This window comes from Leptonychotes weddellii, chromosome 1, assembly GCF_054177405.1.
Source record: "Leptonychotes weddellii isolate Sample4059 chromosome 1, ASM5417740v2, whole genome shotgun sequence".
Classification (NCBI taxonomy): Eukaryota; Metazoa; Chordata; class Mammalia; order Carnivora; family Phocidae; genus Leptonychotes; species Leptonychotes weddellii.
The window spans coordinates 95,511,226-95,524,923 of record NC_138369.1 but is presented as its reverse complement, the minus strand read 5'-3'; the positions used below and the strand labels follow the sequence as shown (position 1 = coordinate 95,524,923).

The following is a 13,698-nucleotide window of genomic DNA, read 5'->3' as shown; positions in this document are numbered from 1 at the left end:
TTGTTATTGATCACTTTCTCATTATGAAATGACATTTTGTATCCCTGGTAATATTCTTTACTCTGACATTTGTCCAATATTAAAATAGCACGCCTGGGGTGCCTGGCTGGCTCAGTTGGTAGAGCATGCGACTCTTGATCTCAAGGTCTGGAGGTTCAAGTGTCACGTTGGGCCTAGAACTTACTTTAAAAAAGAAATAAAAATAAAATAAAATAGTATGCCTGCTTTCTTGACTGGTTATTCGTATGATATAGCTTTTGCAACTGTTTAACCTGTTTCTGCATTTATGTTATGTCTTAAAGTGTTTTTCTACATGCAGCAAATAATTGGATCTTGCTTTTTTGTCTGATCTGCCAATTTCTTTTAATTGGAGTATTTAGACCATTTATATTTAATGTGTTTATTAATACTGTTAAGTTTATGTCTATAGAGATTCTCAAGCCAGTAAGCTGGGGCAATTGAAGGGCTCATCTCTGTCCTTTAATGCTTGATATTCAGTATTTCAAAACCATTGTTTCATATATTTTGTCTGATTTTTGTTGTTGTTATTGTTGTTGTTTCAACAAGAGGGTAAATCCAGTTCCTGTTACTGCATCTTTGGCAAAAGGGGAAGTCTGGAAACCTCTCTTAATGAGTAGTTGAATAATCTTAAACCTGTAAGTCCTTTACCTGTCTCATACGTAGTTTTGTTAAGGGTGAAAATTGCCCTATTCAGAACAACTTAGGCAATATAGACTAGTGATGTTGATATTTATTAATGTAATTTTGTGGTTTCTGAGACCAACACATTTTTTAGATAACATTTGATAAAATCCACAGATAGAAATTTCACATGACTTTTCAGATTTGGTGAGTATCATATCATAAAATACTTCAGGTATAATCTAAGGTCATTTCATCTTTCAAACTGTAAAATATTTTAAACTTCCCATTAAAAAAATTAACTTTAAAGCTTATAAAAAATATTAGATGCCAACTTAATCCCAATGTGGGAGGAAGTATATAGTATTTCAAAATCCTTTTAGGATGGTATGTGAATTGTTTCTTTTTTAATTGAAGACAACTGTTCTAAAATGATTTTGGGGGGCACCTGGGTGGCTCAGTCAGTTAAGCATCTGAGTCTTTGTTTCGGCTCAGGTCATGATCTCAGGGTCATGGGATCAAGCCCTGCATTGGGCTCCATGCTGTGTGGAGTCTGCTTAAGATTCTCTCTCTCCCTCCCTCTCTGCCCCTCCTGCTCATGCTGTCTCACTCTTTCTCAAATAAATAAATAAAATCTTTTAAAAAATGATTTTTGATCATATATCTCTTGCTTGGAATCTTCTTAATAATTCTCCGTTGCTCTCAGGATAAAGTTAAAACTTTTAACATTGTTCATTTGGTCCTTGTCTTGAGATTTGGCTATCCCCTGTTTACCTTGTTTCCTGCTCTCTTACTGCTGCCCCCTCACTCTACTCTAGCCATACTGCTTTAGTTCCTTAAACATGACATATTCTCTCTTGACTCAGGCCTTTTGCACATAAATATCTTCTGTCTAGAATATTTCTGTTCCCCTCCCCAAAATTCTTAAGCCTTAGGTTAGATCTCTTTTCCTTTTTTGTGCTCCCTCCCACATCCCTTTCCCTTTCATTAGTACTCACTACCCTCTACTGTATTTATTTGTCTCTGTCCACAGAAAAGCCCGAGAAGCCACCAGATACTGTTTCTAAATACTATTCTCCAACAAGAGGAACCATGTTTTCTTGGAGAAAAGGCTGATTTCGGGGGCAAAGCAGGGACAGGATGACCAGGAACATCTTTTTGGGCCAGGAAGTAAGGAAGTATTCAGAGAAGAATGGGGACATGTCAGAGGGATACATAAGTCAGTTTGAAAGGACTTTTACTAGCCAAATCTGGGATAATATATCAAAATAAAAGTGATGGTAAACAAATCACATCCACTGATTAGATTAGGGGCCCATCAATCTTTGATGATATAAATAAATGGATGATTAAATAGAAAACCCTTCCTTGTAATACAATGTCAACTAATAAAAGTCAAAAGAATAATTGAATTATAAAATCATCATTTTGCAACCCTCATAGAAATAATAAATTCAGGCAAGAAACATCAATGGATGGCAAAACTTACAGATGAAAGATGGATCAAGAACAGGTTTTATTTACATTGTCTCAGAGTATCTCTCTACAAAATAATCATACATGAAAAAAAGAGTAATTTTATTGTGGAGAAACCTGAAGGCACATCCTTATTCAAGTGATCCAAGTTAACATCAACAGTAGTGGAACAAATCAACATCATACATTATCTGATGGATGCAGTGAGCCAAGCACAGAATTACTTCAGTGGTCTTGCCTAATATATAACCCAACTGTGAGTAAACATCAGGCAAACCCAAATGGAGGAACATTCCACAAAATAACAGGTCTACAATTGTTCCAGTTATCTACTGGTTTGTAACAAACACCCTAAAACCTAGTGGCTTAAAACAACACTATTTTGCTACAATTTGGACAAGGTTCAGCAGGGATAGCTCTTCTCAGTTCTAAGCTGTCAGCTGGTCCAGCCCAGAGCCTGGCTCCACTAGGCCTCACCTAGAGTGGCTCAAAGGCTGGGAGCTAGAATCATGTGAAGACTTTTGCACTCACATGAATGACACCTGATCTGGAAGACTCATACAGCTGAGGGTTGGAACAGCTGCAGCTCCTCTGACATGTCTACTTCTCTATGGTCTCTTCATCACCACAGCCTCAGGGTAACTGGATTTTTCTATATGTCAGCTCAGGAATCCCAGGGAGTGTGTATATGTGTCTGGGTGTGAAAGAGAGCCAGGTAGAAGTTGTATGGCCTTTCTAACCTAGCCTCATAAGTTACACAGGTCCACTTCTCTATATTCTGTTCATGAACCGAGGCACAGGGTTTGTCTAGATTAGATGACAGAATTCTAGAAGAGCATGTGGAACTGGAAATGTGGTGCAATGCTCAGAAAAATACAATTAGCACAGTAATCTTAGAAAATGAAGGTCACAGGAGGGCTAAGGAACTGTTTGAGATTGAAGGAGAGTAGAGATATGATAGCTGAGTAAATACATCCTCCTGGATTGAATCCTCTTGCTATAAAGGGTATCATAGGATAATGGGAAAAACTTGAAGGCCCTCTGTAAGTGAAGGGTATATGGGAGCTCTTTGTACAGTTATTGCAACTTTCTATAAGTTTGAAATCACGTCAAAATTTTAAAAGATAATATACACCATAAAATCTCATTGTTTAAAAATCTTGCAGTTAGAGGTGCCTGGGTGGCTTAGTCAGTTAAGCCTCTGCCTTCAGCTCAGGTCATGATCTCGGGGGCGTGGTATCGGGCCCTGCATCAGGCTCCCTGCTCAGCGGGGCGTTTGTTTCTCCCTCTCCCTCTGTGTGCTCTCTCTTGCTCTCTCACTCTCTCTCAAATAAATAAATTAATAAATCTTTTTTAAAAATCTTGCAGTTAATCCTTTCATAAAAGAATAGATAATTATATGATAAAAATAACCACCCATATATGATACATTCCTATTTTTAAATATCCTGTTTTATTGAAGCAGAAGACCATTGAATAAACCTGATAGAACACTTCATGTGCCAAGGCACTATTGTAAATTATTACATATATGAGCACATTTAATACAATGGTCTTATGACATGGGTACTATCATTATCCCCTCGGCATCTTTTCATGATTGAGAAAACTGAGAGAGAAATTAACTAGCATAAGGTTATACAGCCAGTAAACCAGAGGACTGAGATTCAAACCAGGCCAACTGGCTCTAGCCTTTTCATTGTTCATTAAGCATTCAAAATACACTTTGCCAAATAATCTTTAAAGCCACAATTATCACTGGGTATATATTAAAACAGTAATGGCCCTATTACCACTGTTTCTTCCATCTGTTTGCAGTGCTATAATTTTGATGGATTTTTTTAACTGGTATTCCTTTACAAAATTCATGGGTATAAATTCACTGGGTGTTTATGTAATGTATTTAATTGTGGTAAAAACATGTGATGGAAAATTTACCATCTTAGCCATTTTTAAGTGAACAGTTCAGTAGTGCTAAGTATATTCACATTGTGTACAGCAGATCTCTATATTTCATCTTGCAAAACTTGAACAATTCTTCATTTCCCCTTCTCTCAGCCCTGGTGGCCACCATTCCATTTTCTATTTCTACGAATGTGACAGCTTTAGATACCTCATATAAGTGAAATCATACAGTATTTGTCTTTTTATAACTGGTTTATTTCACTTAGCATAATGTCCTCAAGGTTCATCCATGCTATAACCTGAGACAGGATTTCCTTCCTTTTTAAGGCTGAATAATACTCTATTGTGTGTATGTATCACATTTTATTTATCCATCCATCTGTCCATGGACATTTGGGTGGCTGCCACCTTTTGGCTGTTGTGAGTAATATTGCTGTTGGAGTATTTGTGTATTAAAAATAAAAAATAAAAGAATGAAACATAGTAACTCATAAAACAGCTTGCAGTGAGGGTGAAGAAAATGAAGTCCTCCGGGTTTTGAATGCAGTATGCTTTCTGTTTTTGCACAAGTAATGATAACACTTCCCATGGAGTTTTTAATTTTTTAATTTCTTTAAAAGATTTTACTTATTTAATGAGAGAGACAGAGAGAGGATGAGCGGGGGAAGGAGCAAAGGGAGAGGGAGAAGACTTCATGCTGAGCAGGGAGCCTAGTGCAGGGCTGGGTCCCAGGACCCTGGGATCATGACCTGAGCTGAAAGCAGATGATTAATTGACTGAGCCACCAGGCACCCCTCCATGGAATTTTTAAGTTTAGGATTTTAAGCTGTTTTCATATATTTCATATATTAATATATTAAAATTGCATATATTAATTTTAGGTATATTCACATAACATCCATGAATTTAGTATTCTGGCAATAGGCATCATAATACTTATACAAATGCGGGTGCCTGCGTGGCTCAGTTGGTTAAGCAACTGCCTTCGTCTCGGGTCATGATCCCAGGCTCCTGGGATCAAGTCCCGCATCAAGCCCCGCATCGGGCTCCTTGCTCGACGGGGAGCCTGCTTCTCCCTCTCCCTCTGCCCGCTACTCTGCCTACTTGTGCTCTCTCTCTGTCAAATAAATAATCTTAAAAAAAAATAATACTTATACAAATGCAAAGCTCAATTTGTAACCAATAGTTTTATGTTTTTATTTTGACCTCTTCCTAGGAATCAGCGCTGCATTCAGAGCCTCAGTTCAACCAAGATACCACAAATTTGAGGTGACTAGAAAAAAGCAGCATGACCCCACTTTACTTAGGACATGTTACAAGAATAGACACTTTTCCTGAAATGAGAGACTTCACCAAGTTTGCCTTTCCATACCTACTCCCGTTTTATCTAAGATTTCTTGCCTTATTGGTAGTGTTAGTTGCCCAAAGTAAAATTCTCTCTCTGGGAATAACTTGTTGGAAAAGGTAGGTAACCAGTTAATTAGCATTTCCAAAGACCATAAAAAATGTGAAGATACATTGTAAGGATACCCAAGGGAATTTCAGGGTGGGACAAACATGGTAACCCAATCTAGTATTCACTGAATGTCCTTCCTTTCTCCACTTCCCAACCTCCCCCTCAGACATTTGTTACCTCTTTCTCCAACTTTCTCCATCTCTTAGCCAGTTAAACTCATCTTTTGTCTGTCCTATCATTCATTCTCATATTTCTCTCTGTACACACACACACACACACACACACACACACACATAAAGAATGTTTGGTTGTGGGTGGTTGTATTTCTTTTTACCTTCATAGAATTAAATAATATGTATGAAAGCACTTTTTAAATGTTAAAGCACCATAAAAAAATATTGGTTATTTTCAGAATATGGTCCCATGACTAGCACATTGTGAGTACCCAATATATGATTGTGAAATGATTCACTAAAGCATTATGTACACTCTGTCCTTATTTTGAAAACCATGTACATTAAAACATGACAAGATATGGGGAAATTTTTACAGAAAAATAACAGATATGTGACTCTCTAAAACAGAATTAAAATGAAAACAAACAACATCAAGACCCCAATCATGAAAGGGAGAGATAAAATTCAAAAATTAGGGGCACCTGGGTGGCTCAGTTGTTAAGCATCTGCCTTCGGCTTAGGTCATGATCCCAGGGTCCTGGGATCGAGCCCCACATCGGGCTCCCTGCTCCGTGGGAGGCCTGCTTCTCCTCTCCCACTCCCCATGCTTGTGTTCCTGCTCTCTATGTGTCTCTGTCAAATAAATAAATAAGATCTTAAAAAAAAAATTCAAAAATTAGTCACTACAAATAATTAATAAACATAGTATGTTACTTAAAATATTTTGGTATCATCTTCCCAATCTTCTAAAAATCCCACAAAATAACAGAAGAAAAAATTTAGGAGTAAAACATGGCAATATTGGAAAACCATGTAAGATGTCATGAGGAGAAAAAAAAATGTTGCTGGTTGGAGTATAAAATGGCACAACCATTTTAGAAAACATTCTGGCAGTTTCTTAGAAAGTTAAAATATACACATATCACACAACTCAGCAATCCTATTCTAGGTAATTGCCCAAGAGAAATGAAAACATGTTTACACAAACACCTGTACACAGTATTTATAGTGACTTCATTCATAACTGCCAAAACTGGAAATAATCCATATGTCCTTGGACTAGTGAATGGATAATAAACACATGCTGGTACATCCATACAACAAAATACTACTCAGTCAAAACACAAAAAGGGGGTGAGGAGAGGGGAGAACTATCAATACAAGCGACAATTTCAGTGCACTTTGCTAACTGAAAGAGGTCAGACTCAAAAGGCTACATATTATATGATTCTATTTATATGACATTTTAGAAAAGCAAAACTAGGGAGAGAAAACAGATCAGTGGGGGCTTGGGGACTGGAGGATGGGTGGAGAGATTGTCTTCAAATGAGCGCAAAAGACTTTTTGGAGTGATGAAACTTCCATATTTTGATTGTGGTGGTGGTTACATAAATATTTGTCAAAACAGTTTGTATTTATCAAAACTTACAGAACTGTAAAGTAAAATTTTACTTCTATAAATTATACAATAAACCTGATTGTTTCCCCACCCCCCAAAAAAAGCAATGAAAAAATTCTGAGGGATATATAGAAGATATAATTCAGATGATAGTGAGCTGGAAAACCAGTCAAGAAATCTGCAACCACACATAGGTGTAGGAAAGGGCCACTAGATGGTGGTGTTCATTTTTGTAACGGAGCCCAGGAAAAACTTCAAGCTCAGAGATCAAAGGCCTGCCAGAGGAGCAGTTTTTTTTGGCAAATTTCCTATAACCCATAGCTGTAACACCTTCTGTTTAGCCTTGAGCTATAGTTCCTGTGTTTTTGCTAGGCCAGTTCCCCCATCCTTTTACTGATTCTGGGAGGCCATCAATCCTTCCAGTAAAACTCTGTTTCTCTCTCTGCTTTTGTTTTTGTTTTCTGAAACGGACCGAATAGAAGAAGTATTAATGGTTATTAACCAATTTATTTTGTTTGTTTTTCTTCGTTACGGAGAATTTTGAATATATACAAAATAAACAGACTGGTAAGATGATCCCCCAATAAACCCATCAGTTTTGAGTCATTGATAATCTGATGTTCTTAATTCAGCAAGCTTCCACCACCCCCAATCCCCATGCAAATAATTTTCTACAGTCCTTCTTTTTAATGAGATAAAATTTACATATTTTAAAATAGCCTTATTTTTAAAATTTATTTTAGGTTCATAGCAAAATTGAGCAGAAAGTACAGAGATTTCCCATATATTCTTGTCCCCACTCATGCATAGCCTCACCCATTAACAACATCCCCCACCAGAGTGGTACATTTGTTACAACTGATGAACCTACATTGACACATCATTACCACCCAAAGTCCATAGTTTACATCAGGGCTGACTCTTGGGTTTGGACAAATATATTATGACAAGTAATTACCATTTTCGTATACAGAGCAGTTTCAGTCCCCTAAACATCCTCTGTGCTCCACCTATTCATCCCTACCTTCCCCTGAGCCCTACCAAAGTACACAAATTTTAACTGTACAATTCCAATTTATCAGGGCACCTGGCTAGCTCAGTTGGTAGAGCACGCGACTCTTGATTTTGGGTTGTGAGTTTGAGCCCCATGTTGGGTGTAGAGATGACTTAAAAATTAAAAAAAAAAAAATTCCAAGTTGTCTTTGAAAGACTTAGTTTGGAAGTTCCCAATAATGTAGAACAAAAAGAAAAAAGAAAGTTATGAGAGAAAACTTAAGAGAGAAATCCAGTCGTGGTGAAAATTCTGAACTCTAAGAAAAGGAAAATCCCATAAGCTTCCAAATGGAAAAACAAGATACCAGCAAAGGAACAAAAACTGGGTTGATATTAACTAACAATAATATAATCATATGTGATAAGAACTTTTTTTTTAATTTGAATTCAATTAGCCAACATACAGTACATCATAAGTTTTTGATGCAGTGTTCATTGATTCATTAGTTATGTATAATACTGTGCTCATCACATCACGTGCTCTCCTTCATGCCCATCACCCAGTTACCCCATCCCCCCACCCACCTCCCCTTCTGCAACCCTCAGTTTGTTTCCCAGAGTCAAGAGTCTCTCATGGTTTATCTCCTTCTCTGATTTCTTTCCATTCTGTTTTCCCTACCTTCCCCTATGATCCTCTGCACTATTTCTTATATTCCACATGAGTGAAACCATATAATAATTGTCTTTCTCTGATTCACTTACTTCACTCAGCATAATACCCTAGAGTTCCTCCATGTCAGTGTAAATGGTATTCATCCTTTCTGATAGCTGAATAATATTCCATTGTATATATGAACCACATCTTCTTTATCCATTCAGAACTTTTCTGATGTAATTCATATCTTATTTTTGAGAGCTTCAGCCTCAAATTGCAGGAAAAATAAATGAAATTTTAAAAATGAAATTTTTAAAAATATGTATACATATAATAAATGTGAACATATGCTTTTATCATTAAAAGAATACAAACTAAAATAACATCACATATTTGTACTTGTCATATTGGTGTAGACTGACAAATTTGACACATAAAGGGTTAATGCGGGCAAGCAGACATGATTAATCACAGTTAAACAGTGTAAACTGGCACAAAAAATTTTTGTAGGGCTATTGACAATATTATCACTTTTTTTTTTTAATTTTTTTTTAAGATTTTATTTGACAGAGAGAGAGACAGCCAGAGAGGAAACACAAGCAGGAGCGGGAGAGGGAGAAGCAGGCTTCCCGTGGAGCTCTATCCCAGGACCCTGGAATCAGGACCTGAGCTGAAGGCAGACGCTTAAGGACTGAGCCGCCCAGGCGCCCCTATTATCACATTTTAAATATACATTTCACCCAGAAATTTTACTTCTAAAATATATGTGTGTATGTATATATATATATGGAGAGGGATAGTGAAAACAAACCATCAAACTAGAAAGAACCTAAATGGACCGTATCATCAATATGAGACTGGTTGGTAAATTTTAGCAAATCCATACAGTGGACTCTGATAGGCCTAGAACTGACCCTGTGTTCACCCTTCTGGTCATTCAGGCATCTGCAATGGAGAATGGGAAAGTATGGAGTGGAGCAATTGAAAGCAAGAAGGGATTGTAGCTACCACCAGGAAGGGTTTGTGTTTGGCAGCTTCACCAGCTTCACCAGAACACCTCAATCAGAGAAGACCAGGAAAAAGAATGATATTACCAGAAGTGACTAAAGGGCATTGAGTATTCAAAAGGAACAGCTGTTCGTAATAGTAGTGGCTAAAGGTCCCATGCAGTGCCAGTCTTGTTTTCACGGTGAGAGTTGCTCCACATTTGCTGAGGTACCCTGAGAGCCTAGTGGGAGAGCATGCCTCAGTTGGCAGGGAAGTGTTTCAGTCTGTCCCATGAGACTACCATGAGGTCTTCTGAGAAAGAAACAACGATCTGAGCATGGCTTAGCAGTGAAGACTTATTTCTGCTCCATGTGGCATCAGCAAGCAGAGCTTAACTTGCGACTGGAGGATTCACTTCCAATGTAGCTCACACAGGGCAACCAAGTTGGTGCTGCTGACTGGCAGCTCAGCCAGCAATGAGAGCCATGGGCCTTAGTTCCTTTCCAAATAGTTCTACCCTTAGTGCATAGTACTCAGTTCCAAAAGAGATTGTCTCAAGAGACAGTAAGTGGAAACTGCCAGATTCTTAACACCTGGACCTGGAAATTAGTTCAGCATCATCTCAGCTGTATTCTGTTGGTCAGTGGGAGAGCCTAGATTCCAGGGAAGGGACACAGTCTCCACCTCTCAAAGGGAGAAGTGATAAAGTGATAAAGACTTTGGAAGCTATGTTTTAAAACTGCCACATCAGGTTCAAGGAAATCAATTTCAGTTATTTATGGATCCTCCAGAAAGCCTTGAGAGTTTAAATATGGAGAATATATTATGTATGACCAGCATTACATTGTTACTTACACGTTAGTTAAACCAAGATTACCCCATATTCCATATCAGAATTTCCTGACCCGTCCCTCACCTCCAACCTCCTTTTGGTCGAAATAGGATAGGAGAGCACTTGACTGAAAAGGAGATGGTCTCTTTTTGAATGTCAGCTCTGGGTAGACATGTAGCAATATTTACATGTCTGGCATGGGGCACCTAACTAGCTCAGTCGGTAGAGCATGCAACTCTTGATCTCAGAGTTCTAAGTTCAAGCCCCATGTTGGGTGTAAAGCTTACTTAAAAAAAACAAAAACAAAATCAAAAACAAAACTCTGGCAGATGATGGGGAAAGGCATAAAGAATGAAGACAATCATAAATATCATGAGACATTTGGAAACCATTTTGTATTTAATTTTTTAGTCATTCTGCACCTAACTTGAGAATAAATATCAAGGATCAATTTGATCAACTTTAACCAAATGGCCTTTTAAAAAATTGACTAATTGTTTCACCTTCTTTTGATGGGTACAAGATATATTAGCTAGTGTATGGACTCTCTCATCTGGCCTGTAAAAAGTCAAGGGCAATTGTTTTGAGTGATTTTAGATAACAAATTTTTATTAGTCTGTTGATTTTCTTAGTTGTGTCATAGTCAGTATGATCACAAGTTTTAGTTTAGAAACTTTTAGCCAGTGTCGACTCCTGTGTCCTGGACTCCTGGTAAGTTAACTGGGCTTTTAAAAATGATGAGTTACTGAGGTTTGTTTTGAATATCGGAAAGGCAGGATGACCAAAGTACTGTCATGGTTGGTGTGGTACATATATGAGATTTATAATACACCAATACCCTTCCATTGGCACCTTCACCTGAGTTTAGCCAGAGCTGCACTATTTCCTTCAATGAGAACTTCTCAATTTAAAAACCCTTTAAAATCTGCATATAGAAATAAAAATTACATGTAATTCTTAAAATAATAGAATACTTCCCTGACCTTGAGAAAAGATTTTTATATTCAGATTGAAATAATTCACTGATTCCCAGTATGACAATTTTAAAGTATATCTACAAGTTCTTTGACATTCCTCCCTTCAAGAAGTAAAACTTTATTGTCCTTCCCTTGAGGGTATGATGGGCTTAGTGACTTGCTTGTGATTGATAGAATATGATGAAGTATGTGACTCTTGACACTGTGTCTTAAAAGCATTGTAACTTCTTCCTTGTTCTTTCCCATAAATCACTTGCTCTGAGGGAAGCCAGTTGCCATTTCAGAAAGACACCTAAGCAGCTCTACAGAGACTCACATAACAAGGAACTGAGGCCTCCTGCCAACATCCATGTGATTGAGCCATGTTGGAAGTGGATCCTCCAGCTCCAGCCAAGCATTCAGATGACTAAAGCCCCAGCTCACATCTTTACTGCAACCTCATTGGAGATACTTAGCCAGAATCATCCAGCTAACCAGTAGCAATTATGAGATAAAATGATCATTGTTTTAAGGTGCTAAAATTTGGAATAATATGTAACCCAACAATAGATGATAAATATACCCAAGAAGGATTAAGATTTTAAAAAATAAGGACATATCTAGAAGTTAGAGGAAAAAAAAAAACCTTACAAACACCAGACAGAACAAGCTACTTACAAATAAATAAAATCTGATGAAAACTTAATAGTAAAAATGAGGGGCACCTGGGTGGCTCAGTTGGTTAAGCAACTGCCTTCGGCTCAGGTCATGATCCTGGAGTCCCTGGATCAAGTCCCGCATCCGGCTCCCTGCTCAGCAGGGAGTCTGCTTCTCCCTCTGACCCTCCCCTCTCTCATGCTCTCTCTCTCTATCTCTTTCTCTCTCTCAAATAAATAAATAAAATCTTAAAAAAAAAATAGTAAAAATGAAAGCTGTAAGTCAACAACATTTGGACAAGCAAAGATTCAGTTTGCCAATACATCCTATTTACAAAAATAATGGAACTTATTTTTCTTCTCTAATTCTCTAATTATATAAAATTCTCTAATTATATAAAAATGGAATAGAATTTAATCGTGACTAACCCAAAGATACTAGGGCAAGATAAAGAATACAGAAAAATCTATTTTACAATATTTAAGTGCATGAGACAGTATGAATAATTTGTAATGAGTTTTGAAATAAAAATAATTCCCACTTACATAGCTCAGTAGTAAACTTTCTAATATATAATACATCATTCAACAAGTATTTACTAAAACTTACCATACCTATGTACTTTAAAAAAACATTTCAGCAAGTTTGTGGACTTTGAAGCCATTCTTTAAAGAATGAAGTTTCAGGCCATCGGGGTGGCTCAGTCAGTTAAGCACCAGATTCTTGATTTCAGCTTAGGTCATTATCTCAGGGTCATGAAATCAAGCCCTGCTGGCCTTGAGCCAGCTTAAAATTCTCTCTCTCTGCCCCTCCCCACCACTTGGAAAGAAAGAAAGAAAGAAAAGAACAGGAAAGGAAAGAAAGAAAGAAAGAAAGAAAGAAAGAAAGAAAGAAAAGAAAGAAAGAAAGAAAGAAAGAAAGAAAGAAAGAAAGAAAGAAAGAAAGAAAGAAAGAAAGAATTAACTAATGTGTAACTTTTTCAAGATTTATTTATTTGAGACAGTGCTCACACCAGTAGGGGAGGAGAGGGAGAGGGAGAGAGAGAATCTTGAGCAGACCCCCCCACTGACTGTGGAGCCCCACAGGGGACTTGATCTCACTACCCTGAGATCATGACCACAGCAGGAATCAAGAGTTGGATGCTTAACCACTCACCTACCCAGGTGCCCCATAAATGTGTAACTTTTTGTATTCAAATTTTAATGTCCATCTTCAGGAAACCAACCTTTTCCTTCTTAAATTTTGAGATGGAGAAGTTATTGCAACATTTGACTATTTGGGAGAGGCCAGCAATAACATGTTTTATCTTTTAAATGGTGTGAGGTTTGGTATGTTTAACTTTTAAGCATATGTTGTTTTCAGTATTCGTTATCCAATGGAAAATAGTATGTAATATAAATAAACATTATATATAAAACTTTATAGGTATTTCCTATACAATTAATGCTATTGGTTCCCCAAGGTTATTTTCTCTTATCATTTCAATACTGCATATATATCGAGTTAACATGAAACAAAACTTTAATATTTGGCTCTTACAAGACCTTTTATCAACAGTAAGAGG

The 13,698-nt window shown here is 37.3% G+C and overlaps 1 long non-coding RNA gene across 1 annotated transcript; it reads right to left on the bottom strand.

Moving 5' to 3' along the window:
* Positions 1–5,367: 5,367 nt before the first annotated feature.
* On the bottom strand, positions 5,368–9,476 carry LOC145722998 (uncharacterized). Its single transcript, XR_014147670.1, has 2 exons — positions 8,815–9,476; positions 5,368–6,310 (listed from the first exon to the last, which is right to left on the bottom strand). It is a non-coding gene; the product is annotated as an uncharacterized LOC145722998 (long non-coding RNA).
* Positions 9,477–13,698: the final 4,222 nt, after the last annotated feature.